The sequence below is a fragment of the Tachyglossus aculeatus genome, unplaced genomic scaffold, assembly GCF_015852505.1.
Source record: "Tachyglossus aculeatus isolate mTacAcu1 unplaced genomic scaffold, mTacAcu1.pri scaffold_217_arrow_ctg1, whole genome shotgun sequence".
NCBI classification, from domain to species: Eukaryota; Metazoa; Chordata; class Mammalia; order Monotremata; family Tachyglossidae; genus Tachyglossus; species Tachyglossus aculeatus.
Window position 1 is genome coordinate 26,433 of NW_024044933.1, and position 24,680 is coordinate 51,112.

Sequence of the window (24,680 nt, forward strand, 5' to 3'; positions counted from 1 at the left end):
AGTGACATTTTCACCTATGCAGGTTCCTATCTGTTGCTAAGCCAGTTGCATTGAAGATACAGTCTGGTAAACACTGCCTGCTGTCATTTTCAAAATTGCTAATAATTCTATGGATGCCAATCAAAATGTTTAAAGGCCAGTTGATTCTCCTCGGGATAATGCAGAATAAAAATGAAGTAGGCTCTAATGGAAAGAAAATAGGCCTGAGAGTCAGGAGACCAATGTTCTATTTCCAACCCCTGCTACTGACCTGACTTTTGTCTTCTGGCAATACCTTTAAACTCTCTGGGCCACCTCTGGCTAATGAATATGAAAATCCCCATTCCCTTCTTGGTTCATTATAAGAACAAAACCGGAAGCATTATGGCTTAGTGAAAGGCAGATGACCTGGGTTCTAATTCTGGCCGTGCTTCTTGTCTGCCATGTGATGTTGGGCAGGTAAGTTAACTTCTCTGTATTTCTTTTTCCTCATCTGTAAAATGGGGAGTCAATCCTACACTGTCCTCCTTAGAATGTGAATCCCACGTTGGACAGCAGGGACTGTATCCAACCTGATTATCTTGTACCCAGCCCTATGCTTCGTACAGTGCTTGACACAAAGTAAGCAATTTACAAGAGTCTTTAAAAAAAAGGAAATGGAATGTGAAAAACCAAGGCCTGGGCAGGTTTATATCCAGCATAATTTGGCTTGCTCAGAGTGATGTAAGATAAATTGATTAAAAATAACTTCACCACTCTTGTATTAGAATATCTAGGTGATTCTATCCAAATGATCAGGCTGATTGTACACCAATTTGTGTTTTGTAGACTTGGCCCAGTGGTGTTACAACTGAGCCTGTCACCCTCTCCCTGTGGCTTCTCCAAAGAGATTCTCTTTGGAGCTGCTTTTAATGCACTTATTTATTTTGGCATTTGACAAGAGCTGACTATGTGTCCGACACTGTTCTAAGTCCTGGGGTAGACACAAGCTGATCAGGTTGGATGCAGCCCATATCCCACATGGGCCTCACAAACTTAACCCCCATTTTCCAGATGAGGTAACTGAGGCTCAGAGAAGTGACTTGTCCAAGGTCACGCAGCAGAGAAGTAGTGAAGCTGGGATTAGAACCCAGGTCCTTCTTGTCCCTGTTCTATCCACTAGGCTGCACTGCTTGTGTTGATGATGAGGTTTTCTGAATTCTGGGAGCCAGTTGCTGCAGATAGTCCAGCATGGCATTCTGCAATCTGGAAAGAATTGGCTCTGTTGCAACAGAAGAGAAAACAGTGTTAGAGACTGCCAGCGAAATAACGTTGACCAGCTTTGCAGGTTCCCCAAGGAACCTTGTTGGGTGACACCTGCGTTACTCATGGCTTTACTGTTAGTGGTCTAGTTGCTGACTTGTACTTCCCAAGCGCTTAGTACAGTGCTCTGCAAAGTCAGCGCTCAATAAATACAATTGAATGAATGAACACTAAATAAAACCTTCAAAAATCTGTAATCTTTGAAGATTCCAGGCATAGAATCTGACCAGCTAAAAAACTGGTTGTTGGAATGTCATGAAGAACAGAACAAAAACCCCAGAGAGTCCCCTTTTCCCAGACAGAGCCCCCCTTTCCCAGACTGAGACCCCGTTTTCCTCTCCTCCTTCCCCTCCCCCACCCTACCTCCTTCCCCTCCTCATAGCACTTGCATATATTGGTACAGATTTATTACTCTATTTTATTTGTACATATTTACTATTCTATTTATTTTGTTAATGATTTTGACACCTGTCTACATGTTTTGTTTTGTTGTCTGTCTCCCCTGTCAGGACTGTGAGCCTGTTGTTGGGTAGGGACCATCTCTATATGTTGCCAACTTGTACTTCCCAAGCGCTTAGTACAGTGCTCTGCACACAGTAAGCACTCAATAAATACGATAGAATGGATGAATGAATGAACAAAAACTCTTCTGTCACCTTATTTAAGTTTGCCTAAGGACCTAGGATAAATCCCTTAATTTCTCTGTGCCTCAGTTATCTCATCTGTAAAATGGGGATTAAATCCTCCTGTCCTCCTCCTTTCAAGTTAGACCGTGATCCCCACGTGGGACAAGGACTGGGGACCTGATAAATTTGGTATCTACCCCAGCTCTCAGAACAGTGCTTGACACACAGTGAGCACTTAACAAATAGCATTCAAAAAACTGAAATTGGGGAAATGATGCTTTTTGGTGTCTTAGTAGGCCTTCTATTTCCTGTAGGGTGGGAACTAGTGCCTGTTTTCAGTGATTGGCTAGCAGCGACTGTTTTATATTTTCACCCAGGAAATCATCATAGGGGAAGTCAGGCAATCAATCACTGAAATGTATTGAGCACTTATTTTGCACACAGTGCTATAGTAAGCATTTGAGAGAATACAAAACCACTGAGTTGGTAGACATGATGTCTGCCACCAGGAGATTATAGTCTAGAACTTACAGTCTGGAGAGAAAGACATTAAAATGAATTATGGATCTGTATGTAAGTTCTGCGGGGCTACGGGTTGGGTGAATATCGAGTACTTAAAGGGACCAGATCCCGTTGACACAGAAGGGAGAGGGAGTAGGGTAACCAAAGAAATTGGGGGTAAAAAGAGGAAACTAGAAACACAAATGTTGTAGTTGCATTCATTTGTTCTATTCCTTGGAGTTGTTTCCTATTTCCAGAGCACGGCCTAGGATGTTGGAGGTGGTGGGTTCTAATCTCGGTTTTGCCACTTAGCTGTGTGACCTTGGGCAAGTCACTTAACTTCTCTGTGCCTCAGTCTCCTCATCTGTAAAAGGGAGATTAAGACTGAGAGCTCCACGTGAGACAGTCTGATAGCCTTGTATCTTTCCCAGTGCTTAGAACAGTGCTTAACACTTACTAAGCGCTTAAGAAATACCATTATTATTATTATTTATATCTGTGTGAGTTTCCAGTCACAAATATATATTATTTAGTGATTACCTATTTCTTTACCTAATGATGCTTTGGAAATTCACTGAAGGTGATTTCTGAACACATCAAGAAGCAAAAAACTCTCTCTCTCTCTCTCTCTCTCTCTCTCTCTCTCTCTCTCTGTGTGTGTGTGTGTGTGTGTGTGTGTGTGTGTGTGAGTGTTTTCAAGATAATCACCACCTTCCTTAGGACCAACAGAAATCCAGGGAGGTTATATTTACATGTTTGCTGTCTCAGGCTGAGAAATGTTCAACTTTATAATTCATTCATCTCTTAGGCAACTGTAGAGATGCGATTGCCAATGGAATGATTATAATAGCCTTGTCCACTGGGCATGATTAAAAAGTTAAGTGGCTGTGAGGGGCAATTACTGCACTTTTAAAGTGAAGTTCAAAAGAGCTAGGAAATTGGGTCCACTGGGTCTTGTTAGGAACTGAATGGCAGCCAAGAGCATATAAACAGCCACTGAAATTAGGCCCTGGGTCTTCAGGCTCTGTGAGAGAGACTAACTTGGATTTTTGTCATAAACTGTGGGGGTGATCAGAGACTTCTTATAGGCATAGGCTACATTCCTGGGAAGACAGTCTGTTTGATTTTCAAATTATTTTCCCTAGGATGCCCTGTCGCCTCTGCTATTTCATTAACCTCTATCTGGAGCAGTTAGAAGAGTCATACATTATAGATAGTCACAATAATACATTTTCTCCCTAGCTGAGGACCTCATTGGTAATGCAATCTGGGGGTAAACAACACTTATTAACATTTGCAATTTGGCCTCACTGGTTGCAAATATTCTCAAGCCTTCCAGAATTTTTGTTCCCTTCCTGATTTCATTATGACAGGACTCTTCTGCCTCCCCGAGGGGACAAATAATTGAATTCCTCATGACTGACTAGCTGACACAAGCTCCTGCCTTGAAATGCAACTCTACAGGTCCTGCCACAGTGTAGCCACAGGAGTTTACAAAGGCAGGAATCAACAACAAACTCTAACTGCTCTCGTCTGGTACTTTATAACATCTCTTTAACCCCTAAGACTATCTCTGGCTCAACTGAAGGCCTCGGCTATGGTTTGGGAGAAATGGATTAAAGAAAGAAAAAACAACCACCACCCCTCAAAAAATAGGCTCCATCCCCCTTTCCCTCTTCCCTACCCTTCTCCTAAAAGTAATGGTACCAGACCGGAATGAATTTAACAGATACACATATGGGAGAAGCAGCATGGCTCAGCAGAAAGAGCACGGGCTTGGGAGTCAAAGGTCATGGGTTCTGATCCCGGCTCTGCCACATGTCTGTTGTGTGACCTTGGGCAAGACACTTAACTTCTCTGAGCCTCAATGACCTCATCTGTAAAATGGGGATTAAGATTGTGAACTCCACGTGGGACAACCTGATCACCATGTATCCCTTCCAGCTCTTAGAACAGTGCTTGTCACATAGTAAGTGCTTAACAAATGCCATTATTATTATTATTATCATTATATAAATTTATCTAGTACCTCGGCTGTAAAATGGAGATTAAATCCTCCTGTCTCCTACTTGAACCGTAAGCCCTATGTGGAACAGGGACTGTGTCCAAACTGATTATCTTACATCAACACCAGCAATGAGCACAGTGCTTGGCACATAGTAAATGCTTAACAATTATAAATATAATGATGATAATAACCAAAATAGCTGTCGGTTTCCAACAATGCTTCTCCTCCAATGTATAACAATAATAATAATAATGATAATGGCATTTGTTAAGCACTTGCTATGTGCAAAGCAGTGTTCTAAGCGCTGGGGGATACAAGGTGATCAGGTTGTCCCACGTGGGGCTCATAGTCTTAATCCCCATTTTACAGATGAGGTAATTGAGGCCTAGAGAAGTTAAGTGACTTGCCCAAATTCACACAGCTGAAAAGCACGGAGCAGGATTAGTACCCATGACTTCTGACTCCCAAGCCCGGGCTCCTTCCACTAAGCCATGGATATATGGAGTTATAAAGCTGTATGGTGTGTATGACTTACTATACTGTCACAGGCTGGAGTTACTTGGCAAATGTATGCCTGAAGACCTGAAAATTCTACATGGTCACAGTGGAAGTTAGAATACTGAGATTAACATGTCGTTAAAGTAGAGAATTCTGACATTAGCAGCACTGTTACCCTCAAGATTTACATCTAAAATAACTTTTTTATCTTTTTGATATAGTAAGAAGAATTTATAACCCTAAAACAAGCTGGCCAGATAATTGTATGGACCAAATATTAATGCACAAAATATGAAAATAGATTAAATGCATTAAAGTGCAATTAAGCTAGTCAATCAAACAATCAATCGTATTTATTGAGCGCTTACTGTGTGCAGAGCACTGTACTAGGCGCTTGGGAAGTACAAGTTGGCAACATATAGAGATGGTCCCTACCCAACAGTGGGTTCACAGTCTAGAAGTGGGAGATAGAGAACAAAACAAAACACATTAACAGAATAAAATAAATAGATAAATAAAATAAATAGAATAAATATGTACAAGTAAAATAAATAAATAAATAGAGTAAATAGTAAATAGTCCTTGATATCAAGATATATGAGCACAGGCTTGGGAGTCAGAGGACGTTGTTTCTAATCTCAGCTCCAACACTTGTCTGCTGTGTGACCTTGGGCAAGCCACTTCACTTCTCTGTACCTCAGTTACCTCGCGTGGGACAACTTAATTACCTTGTAACTACCCCAGCACTTAGAACAGTGCGTGGCATATAGTAAATGCTTAACAAATACCATTATTATTATTATTACATACCTGTAGCATCAGATGTACTAAACATTAAGCACAGAACAACAAGGTAAGACCTTTTTGTGAGCCCAATGTGATCGAGATTGTTGTCCCTGACTGACCTTTTCAGCCACATATGACCTAATAGGTTAACTTCACCTCAGAGGTATCTTCTTCAACTAGGAAAGACAACTACATAAATAAACTATACATATAAATATCTGTATTATATTTATTTATACAGCTAAATAGTAATCTATTTTTCCTGCAAAAAAACCATCCAGAAGAATTTAACTTTTAAATCTAGGAAAATCCACTGTCTACTATACAAAGATCTTCTTGTGATTTATTCATTTGCCATTTTGTAACATTCATTTTTGTTACCCTTTAATTAGGCATTTGTAAATTAAAATAGCATGTGCAACACCTGATGATATACAACTTGATGAAAACATTTATATTTTTCAGGTGAATATGACCTAAAGGTAGACAATATGGAATTAAGATAAGTGTATTATAATCAGGGGCACGAACTACATAGGGGCTCTGCAGCCATGACCCATGAGGTCACCACTGAGTAGTTGTTTACTATCCTGCCCATTCGTCCTACTCACCTAAAGTGTATCATAACAAGTATTGCTTCCATGCTGAAATACTGACAGCATTCCATCACCTCTCAAAAGACCTCATTGTTTGTGACTGTATATTGTCATTTGATGTTAAGTAGATGTAGCACAGCCTGGAGAAAGAGCATGGGGCTGGTCATCAGGAGACCTGGATTCTAATCCTGGCTCTTCCATTTGCCTACTGTGTGACCTTGGGCAAGCTACTAAACTTATTTGAGCTTCAGGTTCCTCATTTATTAAATGGAGATAAAATATCTGTTCTCCCTTCCCTTAGACTGTGAGCTTCACGTGGAACAGGGACGGGGATTGTATCCAACATGATTATCTTGTATCTACCCCAGGGTCTGGCTCATCATAAGTGCTTAACGATTGCCGTTATTAATATTATCATCATCATCATTACTAATGAAGTTATTTCGTTGTCCTTCAGATTTGAAGAAGTCACCACTGATAGTGAAATTCACTGATAAGTGCAAAGGGGACTGAAAATGTTAACATAGAACCCACAGTCCAGCCATATTGTTAAGCTTAATGTTCGCACTGCCACTCCTTTCTTGATAGCAGTACTCCAAGCTGGTGTATCCTAAACAATTGCCCCCCCCCCGCCCCCGCCAGTTTTCAGCTAATGTGCAGAATTATCTGAGTTTTTGTTTTTACCAAATGATTAAGGCATTTTTCTGTTCTCCTTGCTTTTGTTTCCTGATTTCGTCTCTCCATACAGAAGTTGTTTGAGTCTCCTGCTGGCACTAATTAATAATAATGATAATAATAATAATAATGGCACTTGTTAAGCGCTTACTATGTGCAAAGCACTGTTCTAAGCAATCAGGTTGTCCCACGTGAGGCTCACAGTCTTAATCCCCATTTTACAGATGAGGTAACTGAGGCACAGAGAAGTCAAGTGACTTGCCCAAAGTCACACAGCTGAAACGTGGTGGAACCGTGAATAGAACCCACGACCTCTGACTCCCACACCACGCTGAAGTGCTTTAGAAGCAGGGATATTACAACTGCTCTATAGAAATTCAGTTTGGTATGAATTTAATCCCATGTTGGAACTATACTCTGACAGTCTTCCAAGGAGCATACTGGCGTTCTGAGTTCAAGTGTCTACCTTTTGTCTCTAGTTGCATCATTGGACAGTGTATTGCCTAGGTAAAAAGTGCAATGACAGTAATTGCGTCAGTGGCATTTTGGGGTTTGCTCAATATTCAGTGGCAATATGAGAATACAAATAGTGCAGTCAGGGAACAAAGTATCCTACCATTGAAGCTATGATCACCTTTCAGTAACACAAATAAGATAAGTAAAATGAGGGGATGAAAGTAGGTTACTCAAAAAGTTACTGTAAGGTGAGCTGAAAATGGGTAAATGTTAACAAAGGGATCAGAGAAAGTGTTTTAAGGTTACTGCAAAACAAATTCACATCCTACAATACATCTCAGCTAATGGGAGACAACTATGGCAGACGGATAAGCAGGGTGCACTGAAATTGAGAAAGAAGCAGTTCTTTTCGAGGCAAAACTCTCAGAGGATCATGGGACAGAGGCACAAACAAGACAGCCCCAGATGCTAAAGATAACAACCGCAACAACATAACAGAAGAAAATCTTTGCCTGCAAACAATGAGGGTGGAACTCTGGATAATGCATTAAGATGTTCAGAAACATCACTACAGAATTCTACTCAAAGGGATATTCTTCGAATACAAAGAACTCTGCACACAGTAAGTGCTCAATAAATACAACTGAATGACTGAATGAATGAATTTAAGTTTCAGAATTTGAACATCCGGTACTGATCAACATGGCTACTCCCCTCCCCTCCAAATTATTCCTTGAAAGAATGTCCTGGGGATATCATGTGCACCCTTCTTGGTGATTGGGGATGAGTCATGCACAAAATAAGGGTTGGATGACATAATTGCTTAGGTAGTGGGGTCACCCACGGTGCCTTTATTTTATTTGGAAGGTAAAAGACATTTTTGGTAATGGTAAGTTGAGATTTGATTTATTCTTTTTTTTTATTTTTTTAGCTTTCCACTCTCACATAGTCTAATGATTACTCATTTTAACATCACTAACCATCTGAGCATTGAAACACCCCAAGGTGATCAACTTCCAAGATTTTGTACTACTACTTTGAATATTTCCAGGTCCTTGCGGAATTTTTCTTTCCTTCCATCTGGATGTGTCAGTGTTGGGACTTGAGTGCTAAAAATGGATACCAAACTCTTGGCTTTAGAGGCAAACATAGGGTTATTGTTTGGTTGCTAGACATTTTGAGATGTGGTCCTTAGCTTATCAAGGTCACATGTGAGAGATGCCTAGTTATCAATCAGTCTATTTAATGAGAACTTCCTATATGAAGAGCACTGCACTAAACGCATTGTAAAAGAGAGCTTCCTAGGGGAAGGTGTAGCTAGCCCCGATTCCTTGAGCTGACTTCTAATTCAGTAGTATTTACTGAGCTCCTACTGTATGTAGTTCACTGTACCAAGTCCTGGAGAGAGGTCAACAGTAGTAAAAGACCTGGTCCTTACCTTTGAGGAGCTGACCATCTAATAATTAAGTAATTTGATTTCACTCAGTGCTTTTGATATCAATTCTATATTTGGCTAGTTTGAAGGCATTCACGCACAGTCCTTGTCCTAGAATCTGTTGTAATCAATATCTTGAATGATCTGTTGTTCTACACCATAGTGGTTATTTTCTTTGCTTTCAATAGTAATAATAATAATAATAATAATAAAAATAATAATAATAATAATAATAATAATAATGGCATTTATCAAATGCTAAGTGCTATTCTGTGGGGTAAATGGTTAATGACATTAGATGCAGTCACTCTTCATCATGGGGCTCACTTGGGTCCCAGAGGTTGTGAGGATAATAATGATGGCATTTGTTAAGCGCTTACTATGTGCCAAGCACTGTTCTAAGCTCTGGGCAAGATACAAGGTAATTAGGTTATCCCAAATGGGGCTCACAGTCTTAATCCCCATTTTCCAGATGAGGTAACTGAGGCACAGATAAGTTAAATGACTTGCCCAAGGTCACGCCACTAACAAATGGTGGAGCCAGGATGAGAACCCGTGACCTCTGACTCCCAAGCCCGGGCTCTTTCCACTGAGCCGTGCTGCTTCTCTGTGAAGATAATTTGTATGTGGCCAGTGTGGAGGTGATTTAAGGATGAGTCAGAAAACGTCTGTAGTGCCAGGCTGGGAAAGGGTGGGAAAACTCTCCAGCTCTGGGTTGGGAGTCAGAAGGACCTGGGTTCTAATCCTAACTTCACCAGTTGTTTGCTGTGTGACCTTGGACAATTCACTTAACTTCTCTATGCCTCAGTTCCCTCATCTGTAAAATGGGGATTAAGACTGTGAGCTCTGTGTGAGACAGGGACTGTGTCTAACTCAATTATCTTGTATTCAGTAGTATTTATTGAGCATTTACTGTATGCAGAGCACTGATCTAAGCCCTTAGGAAGTACAGGTTGGCAACATTAGAGACGGTCCCTACCGAACAATGGGCTCCCAGTCTAGAAGGGGGAGACAGACAACAAAACAAAACACATAGGTTTCAAAACCGTCGGAATAAATAGTAGTACAGCAATATGCACATCATTCAGCGCTTAGTATAGTGCCTGACACATAATAAACACTTAAATAAGTGGCCTTCCGAGACTAAGTCCCCCCACTCATCCTCATCCCAGTGGCTACCAATCAATCTGCGCATCAGGCAGAAACTCCTCACCCTGGGCTTCAAGGCTCTCCATCACCTCGCCCCCTCCTACCTCACCTCCCTTCTCTCCTTCTACTGCCCAGCCCGCACCCTCCGCTCCTCCACCGCTAATCTCCTCACTGTACCTCGTTCTCGCCTGTCCCGCCATCGACCCCCGGCCCACATCATCCCCCGGGCCTGGAATGCCCTCCCTCTGCCCCTCCGCCAAGCTAGCTCTCTTCCTCCCTTCAAGGCCCTGCTGAGAGCTCACCTCCTCCAGGAGGCCTTCCCAGACTGAGCCCCTTCCTTCCTCTCCCCCTCGTCCCCCTCTCCATCCCCCCATCTTACCTCCTTCCCTTCCCCACAGAACCTGTATATATGTTTGTACATATTTATTACTCTATTTATTTATTTATTTATTTATTTTACTTGTACATATCTATTCTATTTATTTTATTTTGTTAGTGTGTTTGGTTTTGTTCTCTGTCCCCCCTTTTAGACTGTGAGCCCACTGTTGGGTAGGGACTGTCTCTATATGTTGCCAATTTGTACTTCCCAAGCGCTTAGTACAGTGCTCTGCACATTGTAAGCGCTCAATAAATACGATTGATGATGATGATGATGATGATGATGATACCTGCTATCTCGTCCTGATGTCTGTCTCCCCCCTTTAGACTATGAGCTCACTGTGGGAAGGAATTATCTATATTGCTGTATTTTACTTTCCCAAGCGATTAGTAAAATGCTCTGCACACAGTGAGTGCTGAACACGATTGAATGAATAATAATAATATAATGGTCTCTGGGATCTGGTCTGGCTCGAAAGTCCACAGCAGGCCATGATCCAGTGAATTCAAGAGGTGGAGCGGCATTTTACATCTACCTAGATCCCCTTTCTACCTCTGAGGGATGCTGCCAGTAGCAAGTCTGTCTTCCTACTCTATTGTACTTTCCCAAATGCTTAGTGTAGTCCTTTGCACATGGTATAAACTCAATAAATATCATTGTTAGATTGTTGGGATCATGGGAAGCTATTGTCTCTGTCCCCTCCATGTCAAGCCCCTGACATAGTGATAGGTGTTCTCCCTTCCCCCTCCACCCCTCCGGAGGTAGTGGTCCTGCTTTCTAGCATGGCTTAGTGGATAGCGTGCAGGTTGGAAGTCAGGAGGACCTGGGTTCTAATCCAAGCCCTGTCACATGTCTGCTTTGTGACCTTGGGCAAGTTACTTAACTTATCTGGGCCTCAGTGCCCTCATCTGTAAAATGGGGTGTACATTTGTCAGTCCCATGTGGGACAGGGACTTTGTCCAACCTGATTACCTCATATCTACCCCAGTGCTTAGAACAGGGCTTGTAACACAGTAAGCAATAAATAAGTACCACGATTATTATTATTAGTATCCTGTTTTTCCTTTCTCCCTGTACAGGCAGTGGAAGAAAGCCCCAGTTAGAAGAGGAATCTGTGGTTATGGAAGAGAATATCTTTGCCTGACCTCCTCAGCAGAAGTCACTGATGTGGCCTCTCATCAGAGAAAACAGAGCAGCATGGTTCAGTGGAAAGAGCATGGGCTTGGGAGTCAGACGTCACGGGTTCAAATCCTGGCTCTGTCGTTTGTCAGCTCTATGACTTCGGGCAAGTCACTTAACTTCTCTGTGCCTCAGTTACCTCATCTGGAAAATGAGATATTACTTATTTACTCATACTATTACTTTAGTATTTTACACTTCCAATCTCTTAGTACAGTGGTTTGCCCAAAGTAAGCACTCAATGAATACGATTGAAAGAAGAAAAGAGCAGAAAATGAAGAAGACATCTACTGAAGGGACTTGAGTGCCCATAGAAAATTACATTCAGGAAAAAACTTTTGTACCATGCAGAATCAATTAAAGTATGTAGTAACCGTGCCTAAAGAAAAGGATGGAACAAATATCTCTAAGTAAATCTATGCTTTTTCTTAATAATAATAATAATAATAATAATTATAGCAATAATAATTATGGCATTTTTAAAGCACTTACTATGTGCGAGGCACTGTAATGAGCGCTGGGGTACAGCACCTGGGGTACCACACCTGCCATCTGATTTATGGAATACCTGTTGGAAAGATTTGTCGAAGTTTCACAAGTGAGTTCCAAAGGGCAAGCAGTGGCTCCTTGTGCTTTTTTTGAAATGGTATTTGTTCAGCACTTGCCATTCATTCATTCATTCATTCAAACGTATTTATTGAGTGCTTACTGTGTGCAGAGAACTGTACTAAGCGCTCGGAAAGTACAAGGTGGCAACATATAGAGACGGTCCCTACCCAAATGATCCAGGCACTGTACTAAGCCCTGGAGTAGACACCAGCTAATCAGGTTGGACACAGTCCATGTCTCACATGGGGCTCACAGTCTTAATCTGCATTTTACAGCTGAGGTAACTGAGGCACGGAGAACTGAAGTGACTTGCCCAGGTTCACACAGCAGACAAGTGGCAGGGGGGATTAGAAACCAGATCTTTCTGACTATCAGGCCCATACTCTAACCACTAGCACTCATTCTCCTGTGAAAAGGGAGGCCAGGGAGAGAAGGAGATAAAGGAGAGTAGGCAAAATATCTCTCTGATATATTCCACTGGAGACTCTGTGATATACTCGGATTAAACTCAGATGTAGAAATGATCCCATTTCACTCATTCATTGTTTCAAATACAGTATAATACAGGACCTCTGGACTGCCATAATAGCATTCAATGGAGATAGTCCTGTAGGAGATACAGTGTTACAGGAGATCCTGAAAATGGTGTTGAAAGTCCCATAGAACAAGGAAGTACATTTTCTCAGCATAATGCTAATTATATGATAATGTCTGGAAAGTATGAAAATGTTTATTTTTCACAGTAATATATAATGGAAAATATTAATCTGTCAATATAAAGACTACAAGAAAATGGACACTTCGTAGATGCATTCAAGGGCTATATTTGTTTCTTTGAAAATGAGATGGAAATGTTTTCACCGTTTAAAAGCATTGCTTTCAGGATTTGGTGTTCACAGGAAATTTGTTCTGTCCTGTCAGTGTTCTAAACATTTGTATTATGCATTGATTTGCCATCCATGTGCAGTCATGTCTGTGGGATAGTTGAAATTGTACCTGGCTGTTAATTATGCATCATCAGATTCACTACTTGGTAATATTTCCCTCTCCTCATCTCCCTTTCCATTCAGATCCCAAAGGTTTTTATTAATTATGGTCCATATTCATCAGTGGTATTTATTGAGCACTTACTATGTGCATAACACTGTACTTGGGAGAGTTCAGTACAATAGAATTGACAGGCATGCCCTGCCCACAGTGAGCTCACAGTCTAGAATGGGAAACAGACGTTAATATAAAAAATATATAATTTAAAGTTATGTATAAAAGTGTTGTGTGGCTGTCTCCCCCTTCTAGACTGTGAGCCCACTGTTGGGTAGAGACCGTCTCTATGTGTTGCCAACTTGTTGTTGGCAGTGCTCAGCAACACTATATGTTGTACAGTGCTCTGCACACAGTAAGCGCTCAATAAATACGAGTGAATGAATGAATGAATGAATGAATGAGGATGTAGCGAATATCAAATGTCAAAGGTCACATATCCAAGTGCACAGTCATTGCAGAAGGGAGAAGGAGCTGGGGAAAAGAGGACTTAATTGGGGTAGGCTTATTAAGTGCTTATTCATTGTCAAACACCATGTAAAGTACTGGTCTAGAAATGGTAGATATGCTAGGAAAATCAGAAATCAGGTACTTTTTGCTATAGTTTCCTAGCTCTTGATGTCTCTTACAGATTGATAATAATGACAATGATAATGATATTTGTTAAGCAATTATTATGTGCCGAGCACTGTTGTAAGCTCTGGGGTAGATAAAGGGTAATCAGGTTGTTCCCCGTGGTGCTAATAGTCTTAATTCCCATTTTACAGATGAGGTAATGGAGGCACAGAGAAGTGGCTTGCCCAAGGTCGCACAGCAGACAAGTGGCGGAGCCGGGATTAGAACCCACGTCCTCTGACTCCCAAACCCGTACTCTTTTCACTAAGCCATGTGCTTCTAAGTATTTAGATTAAATATTCCTAGTTTAACACTATTTTATTAACAAAATACATTCACTGTGACACTTTGCCATCCAGCACTTTTCTCAGTGTGGCCTTCACTTCCATGTTCCTCAGGCTGTAGATTAGGGGGTTAAGCATGGGGATGACAAGACTGTAAAACACAGAGACCTCCTTACTGTACTTCCAGGAATCCCCTATCCTAGGCTGTCATAGGTACATGAAGAATAAGATGATGACTACTGTGAGGTGAGAGGCACAGATGAAAAAAGCTTTGCACCTTCCTTCAGAAGAAGGAATCTTCAGGATGGAAACCAGTATGCAAACCTAGGAGACGAGGATGGTCAAAAAAGAACTGAAAAATTTAGGGCAGAGAAAATCAAGAGCCGATTCTTCTTTGCAAGAATGTCGGAACAGGAGAGGGCCAGAAGTGGTGGGTCAGCACAATAGAAGTGATGAATTATGTTGGAATCACAGAGGGAGAGTTAGAAAATCAGGGCAGTCTGGATCTCCGAATACAGGAATCCATAGGTGTAAACTGCAATCACCAGCTCTCTACAAACCCTCTTGGTCATAATAGCCATGTAAATCGGGGATTTAAAGATGGCCATGTAGTGGTCATAGGCCATGGTAGCCATTAGGAAACACTTGATAAATACATCTGGAAAAAACATCCAGCAAAAGAAATGGTTTTTGTCTTCCTTAAAAAGTCTTGCAGCATCTTGGAAGCTATGGAGGAAGAGTAGCAGAGATCGATGAATGCCAGGTGACTGAGGAAAAGGTACATGGGAGTGTGAAGTTGGGAGCTGACCTGGATTAAAAGAACCGTCATCAGATTTCCTACCAGGGTGGTGAGAAAAATAACTAAAACCACCACGAAGAGCGGCAGCTGAAACTCTGGGTGATCTGAGAATCCCATGAGGAAAAATTCAGTCACGGTGGAATAATTTCCTCTGGGCTTTTTAGTTTGAAATGTTCCTTTAGTGGTATAACAAGAAAAACTTGTGGTAAAATATCCATCACGATGAGATCATTCCTTTCTCACTGTCTCAGTAAGAAACTAATGATAATAATTGTGGTATTCATTAAGCGTTTACTATGTATCAAGCACTATACTAAGCAATTGGGTATATACAAGGGAACTGAATTGGACACAGTCCCTATTCCACATAAGGCTTGCAGTATTAATCCCCAGTTTTCAGATGAGATAATTGAAGCACAGTGAAGTAAAGTGACTTGGCCGCGTTCACACAGCAGACGATGACATCTCAGAGAGCAGTTAACAATTAACATGCAGAAGCAACCGTGAATTGTCCATAGGTCAGTCAAATCAAGTCAAAGAGGTTAATGGCAAGCAGAATCCCGGGGCTCTTAGCAAACTTGTCTCGGAGTTGGAGGAGGATGGGGTCCTGTGGATGGCAGTTCTGGAGTAGTGTGGAATTGTTAAGGAAGGGTCAGAGAGCGGAGATGCCTGAGGAGAGGAGTGAACAGCCAAATAGCATGGGAGAGCTGAGTCGGTGCGAATGAGGTTGTCGTTAATGTAACTTGGTGATAACAAAGGGCCTTTTTCCCGGGGGAGGGGAGGCGGAGAATCATTCAGATCCGGACCGGGAAGGGGGGTACTGGGGGGCTGTTCAAGGATGCTCCCTTAAGCTGTGTGTGGGGGGGTGGAAGCAGGGGTACACAATGACTCAGGATGATTCATTCCCTTTCCTCACCTTCCCCTTCCCCTCTCCCACCCAGCTTTGTCTCTCCCTTCCCCCCCCACAACCACCGCTCCCCCTCACCCCTTACCCAGGATCCATCTGTACCAACACCAACCTTTAACTCCTCCCTCCCAGCCCCCTGCCTCCCCCCTCCCCTCCTCCCCACCTCCACCCCATTCCAGTTCTCCTTTCCCATCGTCACCCCCCTTTCCCACTCTCCCCGCCCAGGTCCCTGCCAACTCATCCCAATCCTTCCCCACCCCTCACATCCTTCCCTCTCCCTCCTCTCCCAGTCTTTGTGCAGAAACGCTCTGGGCATGTTACTCCCCTCCTCAAAAATCTCCAGTGGCTACCAGTCAACCAACGCACCAGGCAAAAACTCCTCACCCTCGGCTTCAAGGCTCTCCATCACCTCGTCCCCTCCTACCTCACCTCCCTTCTCTCCTACAGCCCAGCCCGCACCCTCCGCTCCTCTGCCACTAACTTCCTCACTGTGCCTCGTTCTCACCTGTCCCGCCATCGACTCCCGGCCCACGTCCTCTCCCTGGCCTGGAATGCCCCCCCTCCGCACATCTGCCAAGCTAGCTCTCTTCGTCCCTTCAAAGCCCTACTGAGAGCTCACCTCCTCCAGGAGGCCTTCCCAGACTGAGTCCTGTCCTTCCTCTCCCCCTACTCCCCTTCCTCAGCCCCCCGCCTTACCTCCTTCCCCTCCCCACAGCACCTGTATATATGTATATATGTTTGTACATATTTGTCACTCTATTTATTTTACTTGTACATATTTATTCTCTTTATTTAATTTGGTTTATATGTTTTGTTTTGTTGTCTGTCTCCTCCTTCTAGGCTGCGAGCCCTCTGTTGGGTAGGGACTGTCTCTGTATGTTGCAAACGTGTACTTCCCATGCTCTTAGTACTGTTCTCTGCACATAGTAAGCGCTTAATAAATACCATTGAATGAATGAATGAAAAGAATAGGATCCCTTTAAAAATCAGCTCAGAGCCCTAAAGGATGGAAAATAGCTGTCAGCTTCAACAGTGTAGGGGGAAATCTATATTTAGATGGCTCTCTCCTCATCGAAGTTATAATTTGGGTTGCATGATTGTAATATTCCACCTGCCCTTCTATTTCACTGATTGGATCTTAGTTCAATATATAGTATTCTAAAAGGGTTCTCTTTCTCTCAGGATTCTCTTTCTCTAAGCATTGTCCTAAGCCTACAGGTCTGAGGCTATTATGTTTATAAACTTAAATATATACTTAAAATCTTTTTAAAATTTCATTCATCAACTGTAAACTGGAAGCATTTTTGGAAATTGTCAAGTTGCTAATTACTATTAGCTAATAATTCAAGTCCCACAATTCCCTTTGGCCTCAGATAAGGGGCTATTTCAGGAAAATGCTATTCATTTGACGTGAAATTTCTGGATAATTGAGGCTAAAATACCCCTCAAATATCTGAATGATCTGGATAATTTGTTTGCATCTGCAAACCAAAGACTAAAAGCTCACCCACATTATTCTGCTTTGAAGCAAATATTTCTTTTCATCATCAATAATATGTGGGTATGTGCCAAGGAAATACTCCAAATGATTTTTTTTAGGGCATTTGATAAAAGTTTACTACGTGCCGGACACTACAATCTTTGCTGAGATAGATAAAAGCTATTCAGGTTGTACACAGTCCATGTCCCATATGGACTCACAGTCTCAATTCCCATTTTAAAGATGAGGTAACTGAGGCACAGGGAAGTTAAGAGACTAGCCCATGGTCACACAGCAGACAAGTAGAGAAGCTGGGGTAGAACCCATGCTATGCTGACTTCCAGTCTATACTTTATCCACTAGGCTACACTGTTGCTTCCCTTATTCCCTTATTAGGCCTAGAGCAAAATCCATAAACCTCAAAAGTATGAAAAGGTGTTTTTGAAAGTGAACTACGGAACATCTGTTCACTCACTGAGAAAGCTCCTGAGCTCACTAAAGTTGCTCTTAACCAATGTTTCTATACCTCAGGCACACGTTTCGATCAGCAGAGCTTCAGAGTTTCTGAAAGGAATTGTACCTTTAGGTTAAGGTTCTGCTTAGTGACGAGACTTTATTAACAGAAACTGTGAAAACCGGTAGGAGAAAACAGTTTCTTCCCTGACATAAGCCTATGGAAAAAGCATTTCATGTCACAATTGTTTGTCTCTCACAGTCTATTGCTAACTTTTGTGGAGAAACCAATTGGCTTTTATGAAGTACATATTGTTTTTCCAGTTTCTAAAGCCCCTCAAAGCTGAGAGCCTGAGTAATCGACACCGACATACAGTTACTTCTGCCAAGATGGAACTGTATACTAATATGTCCTTGTGGAGATTCTACAGTCTAATGTCGTTTTGTGAAAATAAATTCCTTGCTGATGAAAGGTATCAGGATGGGTTTAGAAACGATATCGAAGCAGCAAGCTTAGTGGAAAGACCCCAGAACTGGTAGGCAGAGGACCTGTGTTCCAATCCCAACTCTAGTGCTTGTTGGCTGTGTGACCTTGGACAAGTCACTTCACTTCTCTGGGCCTCAGTTGCATCATATGTAAAATAATTATTAATAATTATTAATGATGGCATTTAATGATGACATTTATTAAGCGCTTACTATGTGCAAAGCATTGTTCTATTGTTCTAATGTTCAAAGCATTATTAGTATCCTAATGATGGCATTTATGTGCTTACTATGTGCAAAGCACTGTTCTAAGCACTGGGGAGGATACACGATGATCAGATTGTCCCACGTGGGGCTCACAGTCTTTATTCCCATTTTACAGATGAGGAAACCGAGGCACAGAGAAGTGAAGTGACTTGCCCAACGTCAAACAGCTGACAATTGGCCGATCTGGGATTTGAAGCCATAACCTCTGACTCTAAGCCCTGGCTTTTTCCATTGAGCCACGCAGCTTCTCTGAATATTCAATTACCATTCCCCCTCTTACTTCGATTATGAGCCCCATGTAGGACAGGGACTGTGTTCAACCTTCTATATCCCAGCCCGCACCCTCTGCTCCTCTGCCACTAACCTTCTCACCTCCTCCTGTACCTCGTTCCCACCTGTCCCGCCGTCGAACCCCGGCCGACATCCTCCCCCTCGCCTAGAATGCCCTCCCTACACACATCCAACAAGCTAGCTCTCTTCCTCCCTTCAAAGCCCTACTAAGAGCTCACCTCCTCCAAGAGGACGTCCCAGATGGAGCCTCCTTTTTCCTCGCCTCCTCCCCATCCCCCCACTCTACCACCTGCCCCTCCCCACATCACCTGTATATATGTTTGTACAGATTTAATACTCTATTTAACTTGTACATATATACTATTTATTTTGTTAATGATGTGCGTTTAGCTTTAATTCTATTTGTTCTGACGACTTGACACCTGTCCACTTGTTTTGTTTTGTTGTTTGTCTCCCCTTTCTAGACTGTAAGCCCGTTGTTGGGTAGGGACCATCTCTATATGTTGTCAACTTGTGCTCCCCAAACGCTTAGTGCCGTGCTCTGCACACAGTAAGCGCTCAATAAATACGATTGAATGAATGAATGAATGAACCTGATTGTCTTGTCTCTATCCTAGCACTTAGCACAGTGCTCGGCACATAGTAACTGCTTCACAAGAAGCACAATTGTTATGTTTTAATCATCATTAAATGATTCCTAAATTCAGCCCATCCCCCTAAATTTGGAAGGATAGGGTCAATGCAAAGGGGGATGTTGAGTACTAGGAGAGTACCGATATCACCATTAGTGATAATTTGGAACCGTGATGTCATTGGAACTACCGATATACAGCCTTCTTCTAACTTTCAGGCAGTCAGTCAATCATATTGATGGAATGTTCACTATGTAAAGTGCTTGGGAGGGTGCAACAAAGTGGGTAGGCAGACTCCCTGTCTTAAGGAGTTTACAGCGTAGAAGGAGCATTCAGGCTAACTACATATCAAATCAGGACAAATCCACATTGACTCACATCTTCTGAGTGCTGTGCCGTTTATGAAATGAGTGATTCACTCCACATACCTTAGAGACCGATGTTTAATTGAAACGTAAGGGTTAGAACCTCAAGTCAAACTTTGGACTCTACGGCAGCTAAGGCTACTCAGTGCTTCCCACATGGTAAGTGCTTAATAAATGCCACTGAATGATTCATCAGTTGTTTCAGTGGGAACAGGCCTGGCCTGGCCTAGTGGATAGAGCATGGGCCTGGGAGGCAGAAGATAATGAGTTCTATTCCCGGCTCCACCACTTGTCTGATGTGTGACCTTGGGCAAGTCACTTCAGTTCTCTGTGCCTCAACTCCCTCATCTGTAAAATGAGGATTAATACTGTGAGCGCTGTGTAGGACAGGGACTGGGTCTAACCCAATTACATTGAATCGACCCCAGCCCTTAGAACAGTGCCTGACACTTTGTAGGCACTTAACAGGTACCATAATTATCATTATTATTGTGAATGTCACTATTTTATAGTTATTTTCTTCATACAGGGTCTCAACCCTGACATTTTAGGATCAAGACTCATTTGTCATTCTTAATGGGATGCTTCGTCATTATAAAGAAGGCTTATAGAAGGATACAAGTGTTGCTGTAACATGACAGATGATTGGAAAAGTTGTTTTTTTCATAATGGATATCATATTCAGGCATGTCATGTTATGTTGAGAGCACAAGCGCTTAGTACAGTGCTCTGCACACAGTAAGCACTCAATAAATATGATTGAATGAATACATCATACGTGAATGCTCTGAATATCGTGACTGAATGATGATGTATGTTTCTGAATCATGCTTTGGTTTCCAAGGGTGAAGCATAAAAGATCACACACCGTGAGTTATGAGGTCCATTTTGGTGTTGAGATAAAACCAAGGGTTTTTTTCCAAGAAAGATTTGAAGGGTAACAACTGAATAATCAGATGAAGGCCTTCTTGTTTCTCTGTATGAGGGTAGTGAAATGGGAGGAAGAAATACCACAAAATAAATGCAAGTTGGGTTTGGCAGGTACATGCTTAAGTGTACCAAAGGAAATGCATCCAGTTGCTTACATAATCATCCTTCGTACATGCACATAAAGTCATAATGGAGTGCTTCTCTGACTGCATTTTCACACTCCATATCTTCAGGTCTCATGCAATTTGGAGAAAGAACCTCCAAATAATTTGAAATGCTGAAAGCAATTTTGATCTTGGTTAGATGGTTTATTTTATTTTTCCTTACTATTACCTTGTTTTCAAAAAATGTCCCTTCAGATTGATAATTTAATTTTTTATCAGGTACAATATAAAACAATACATAATATGATAAGTTTTTCACATTAAAGACATATCTGAAGCTAGGTTCTTATTTCTTTGATTATGCTGCCTGAAAGCAAGTTATGAACATTCCTTTATTTTATGCACAGAATTTCTGTTATTGGTTTAAAGTCCCCACAATTCCATTCTCCTTTCCAGCTGTGTGCTCATTGAATCTATTATGTCCAGTGTGTACCGGGGATTCAGAATAGGAATAATGAGCCTATAAAATAGAGAGACCTCTTTGTCATAATTCAGGGAATGACTTGTATTATACTGCTTAATATACCCAAAGAAATGTGTCTCATAGAATTAGAAGGCAACTGAGAGATGACAGGAAAAGGTAGAGCAGAATTTGTGCTGTCCTTTTAAGGAAAGGATCTTCAGAAGAATGGCAAAAATTAAGGCATATAGAATGAGGAATGTCAAAACAGAGGTGAGGAAATGTGCATGGGGATCACCAGCAGCTGACTTTCGTTGGTACAAACAACTAGACAAGTGAGAGCATCCACCTGAAGGTTAATGTTGTGTATGTGACTGGTGCTGGAGTCACAGATGAATAACTGAAATGTCGGTACCACTGAGGTCAGAAAATCACAGATTTCTTTGTCCTGATCACACCCTTCTCTAAGAACTTCATATAAATTATCTGTCAATCAGACAGTGATATTTACTTGAGGCACTTGAGGCAGAGCATTGCACCAAGTGTTTGGGAGATTGTTAGAAACTTAGAAGACATAATCCCTTATCTCAAAGAATTTACAATCTAGTGGAGGAGATTAATAATAAAATAAATAAGATTAGATGTTACACGTAAGGGAAAGCTAGAATTTAAATATAAAGCTTACAACCTTGAGGGTTAAAAAATTTGGATCGTACCTATTAATCAGTATACACACACACACACACACAGACATATGGAATACAAATGAGATCAGCATGAGTGCATCTTGTTGTGGGCTGTTTTATTGTGGACAGGGAACAAGTCTACCAAGTCTGTTGAATTGTACTCTTCCAATGCTTAGTATAGTGTTCTGTGCACAATGTGTTATCAATAAATATCTCTTTATATTCACTGAATCTATTCATTATACTATAAGAATATATCTAGCGTGCCAAGTTTTTCACCTCTTTCCTCCAGAAGCAGAAAGCCACTGCCATAAATGCCTCCACCTTTGCCTAAATCACACAATTTCTTATCTTGTACTGTGGTTTTAAGGGGATTCTGGACAACCTATGGAAATGCCTATTCCTAACCTGTGGATTTCCCCAATCCATATACTCAAACTTTCACTATTGCTCAGCTTTGGTTCTTTTTTGTTAATTATAAATATATTGGAGTTTAGTTAAGAGGTATTTGAATGTAATCTATACCTGTTGATATACTGTCCTTTCATATGAGCACTTGTTTTTGTTCCAAAGTTTCTCTTCCCTTTCTTCAAGTCTTTTGTATATGTTTGCTCTCTCCTTCCATTTACCTTAGTTTAATTCTTCACACCCTACTCCCTAACCAATAAATACGATTGAATAAAATGAATGAATAAGTCCACATTGTACTTTAAACATCATTCTTACTTAATTGGGGGTTGATGGGAGGGAAATAACACTTAAATGTTGGATCAGTTTCAAATTTTTAAATAAAAAGTATACCATAAGGTAAGCTATTCTGTAAATATGTAAACTGGGAATAATGATCTAGAAATATTTCTTTTTAGAATTGCATGAAGACTGTTCGACTCATGTTTATAACATGATTAAATACTTGGGTGGAAATTGTGCCATAAAAATCTACTTTTAAAAATGTAAGTTGCAACAAGTTGTTTTGTGAAGAGAGTTTTTATTAAAAGGCTAGGATGTTATAAAATGTTTTGGTTACTTTATCATTTTTGATATACCTATAATTCACTATTTCAGCCTCAAGTTCAAATCCTAAATATGTCTTCCCAATCTCCATGACCCCCATTTCCTGCAGAAGCCTTTAGTCTCCTATCCGATGAAGGTATGCTTACATTCAAATTTTTGAATTTTTGAATTTCCACCCAGACCTTTAATTTCAGAATGGACATTCTGGGCATTTTCACATTTTGCTTTTTGAGTTGGCCTTAAAAATCCTGTCGGTTACTCACCAGTCATCCAGAGAGCAGGTAGCAGAGATTTCATAAATGACTTCTAATATGCCAAGTTCCTTTATTTCAGAAGAAAGCAGCAGTTTGCTCTGGCCCAAAGGAAGAAAGCCACTATTTTCTTGTTTTGACACTGGACTTCTGGGTATTTATAGCATTGTCAAATGTTGAGTTATCCCTTGCTATTTCTAGTAAAATCAGGAATCTGTAATGTATACTGCCTGGGGAGACAGTGTATTCAGTTACTACCATGCACATCGATGTTGACTTTGCAGGGAACGTATTTGTGTATGGTTTTGATTTGGTTTGTGTTTGGTTTGGATGACAGAAGTAGCGTGGCTCAGTGGAAAGAGCACGGGCTGTAGAGTCAGATGTCATGGGTCCACCTAACTCCACCAATTTTGACTCCACTAATTGTTAGCTGTGTGACTTTGAGGAAGTCACTTAACTTCTCTGTGTCTCAGTTAACTCATCTGTAAAATGGGGATTAAGACTTTGAGCCCCCCGGGAGACAACCTGATCACTTTGCAACCTCCCCAGCGCTTAGAACAGTGCTTCGCACATAATAAGTGAATAGTAAATTCCATTATTATTATTGTTATTATTATTATCGTTATTATCTTTTGGGGCTGGGACATCTGGAGGACCCAGTCTCCTCTGTAGGTTAAAATAATACAAGTTCACATTCAAACAAGTGAGAAAATCCCATTAACACACAGACATTTATTATGAGTAAACACTTCCTTATTCTCTTAGGAATCATTATAGTAATTTACTCTAAGCCTTTCCAATCTAATGATTGAAATACTGTTTCATGAAAACAGTATTTCATTTGAATTGGAAGCATCTCTACAATAGAATTTAATACTGGAAGTTCCAGTTATTTGTAACTTCTTGGTTCACTCTAGATTATGAGAACAAAAACAGTATGGGGTTTGGGGTGGGTAATTTGGGATAACTAAGGCCTATCTACTGTTTCTGTTTTCCCAAACCTGGTAACAAAGGTAGTAACTAACTATGGTGGTTTATGTATTTTTGCCACCCTCGTCTGATGCACTCTCTGTCATAAATTGGAAAGAATTGTTTCGAAAATGCCACAGGGCTAATGGCAAATGGGTGAGGAGTTATGAGACTCTCAAACTGCTCCTATACTGGAAAAGTTGACAGAGAGTTGAACAATGTCTGGTGATTTTCATTAATGCCATTAGACAGGCAATCTGGATAATGTAGACCCAAAATTACATTTTTTTCATCAAATCATGGTTTTTGACCTGTTCCCCCTCCCCCTTAGATTGTGAGCTCCATGTATGACAGGAAAGGTGTCCATTCTGGTGATCTTGTATTCTCTAGTGGTTAGTACAATGTTTGGTATAGAGTAAGTGCTTAACGAATAGCACGATTACTATTATTATTAGCTCTAAGGAAACC

The 24,680-nt window shown here is 41.2% G+C and overlaps 1 pseudogene; it reads right to left on the reverse strand.

The window, feature by feature from the left end:
• Positions 1 to 1,137: 1,137 nt before the first annotated feature.
• On the reverse strand, positions 1,138 to 23,083 carry LOC119923673 (annotated as a pseudogene).
• Positions 23,084 to 24,680: the final 1,597 nt, after the last annotated feature.